We start from the raw sequence: 1,903 nt of genomic DNA, 5'->3' as shown, positions 1-1,903 counted from the left end.
CCCCATGTAAAAGGGCCTAAATATCACTAATAATTACATTCTCCATAATCTTTTATTATCTAAAATTTTAAAATCATCAATCTTTTTCAGTGCTTTGAGTGAGCAATCACACTAGTCATGTTTATTCAGGTTTAAAACTAAATTTCTCATCTCGCCATATGGGGGCATAGACAATATAGATTACTTTGTCCAACTTCCTGGGCCCACAGCTGTGGAAACAGTCTACAGCATGATCTCATTATGTCATCATTGATGCATCGTCTTTACCAGTGGCATCTTGGGAACTATGAAGGTCTTCAAGCATCTTCTTCAAGATCTTCAAGAAAATCTTGGTGTTGCCTTTCAGCATCTGTATAGATGGTTTCTCTATCTTTTGCAAGCTCTTTCAATTTCCTGTTTCTATGATGCAGACGTTTGGTACAGTCATAGCTCTTCTTGATTAATACTACATCTGGAATTCCATCTGAGTTCCTTTTGTTGACATGTTCATCATTTAAGTTACAGGTGGCAAAATCAAACCCCATCACCAGGTCTCCAGGGTTTAGAAAACGTCCCAAATGAGTATGACAAAAATACTGTTTATCAGTATTCATTTCAGATGTTTTCTGTACCCAGATTTCTCCAAGGGAATGCTATTTTGATATAATTCCAGCAACTGCACTGCCTTTTAGATCTTGGGCTTTTCTGCATTCTATCACAATAAACTCCTCTAGCTGTTTGGGGTGGCATAAACTATTGAAAGCATTGACTCCAGAAAGTGCTCCCATCAATATCTGCCACTTGTAGGGTATTTGGATCTTAGAGGTGGATGGCACTGGTTACTCAAATACACACACAAATCTGGTTCATATTTCCCAGACTTAGTGCCAGTTTTGGAGACAGACCAACAACATTATCCTTGCATACTGGAACAATTTCCACAGAAAAAGTGCTTTTGTAATTGTGTGTGTTACAATGGATATCCCGAGAGATCAGCCTTTGTAATGCTTTGTATCTACAGAGAACTGTGCTCTGAATAAATTCTACCACCTTATGAGCATGTTGTTTTGAGGAATAATAGAAATCCAGGCCATCATGAATTTCCTTGATATGAAGTGTATTCTGATGCATTCTGTATTTCAGAATCAATTGTTCCAGATAGTAGAAAAGGTTTTTTTTGTGCAATGTCTTTTGCTTGACTTGAATCACAGTCTTCCATGAGTCCTTAGATTCTACTCTATGGCAATCTCCATACATTTGGGACCGAACAACATAATCCACCACAAACACCTGCTGAAGGATAGCACTATTCATCACCTCATCACCTCTTTCTGAATAGTCAATTTAACTTTGAGTCCCTTAGAATGGGGCTCAGCCCAAATAAAGCCTCCATCTATAAGCTGTACCTTACTCATAGGGACTTTGATTTTTTTCAAACCCAAAGCAAGAAATTCCCTGGATTTAAAGCACACTGGTGACTGAAAATATCTTTGACATTGTTTGCAGAGGGAGAGTGTAACCTTGGCTGATGTCTACTTCTCAAACAGGCCACACAAAAATTGGCAGGATTTGGACTACTTGGGACACTACACTCACAGCACAAGATGTGTCTAGGACTGTGGTCAATGGATTCTGTCATATACTCCATCATTCTGCATACTTAGTGCCCTTGAGCTGGACCCAGATTTGTTGAAAACTATTTTTATTTATATTTTTTGGGCAGTTGGCTGGTTCAGGGAATCTGAACCCATGACCTTGGGCTAATGGGCCAGCCCCAAGGGATCAAATTTAGTTGTCTACTTCATGGACCAGTCTATGTCCTAAATTCATGCTTACTGAGATTAGTTTTTGTTTTTTTTAAATTGGAAGTATGTACAGATATAAAAGTACATCCTGGGGCTTCCATAAATGATCAAGGAGCTTC

General features: G+C 38.7%; 1 pseudogene; it reads right to left on the bottom strand.

The window, feature by feature from the left end:
* Window positions 1–238: 238 nt before the first annotated feature.
* LOC134386545 (60S ribosomal export protein NMD3-like) lies at window positions 239–1,627 on the bottom strand (annotated as a pseudogene).
* Window positions 1,628–1,903: the final 276 nt, after the last annotated feature.

This window comes from Cynocephalus volans, chromosome 9 (assembly GCF_027409185.1).
Source record: "Cynocephalus volans isolate mCynVol1 chromosome 9, mCynVol1.pri, whole genome shotgun sequence".
Classification (NCBI taxonomy): domain Eukaryota; kingdom Metazoa; phylum Chordata; class Mammalia; order Dermoptera; family Cynocephalidae; genus Cynocephalus; species Cynocephalus volans.
Note: the sequence above shows the minus strand (reverse complement) of the source record. Positions and strands in the feature narration are given on the sequence as shown.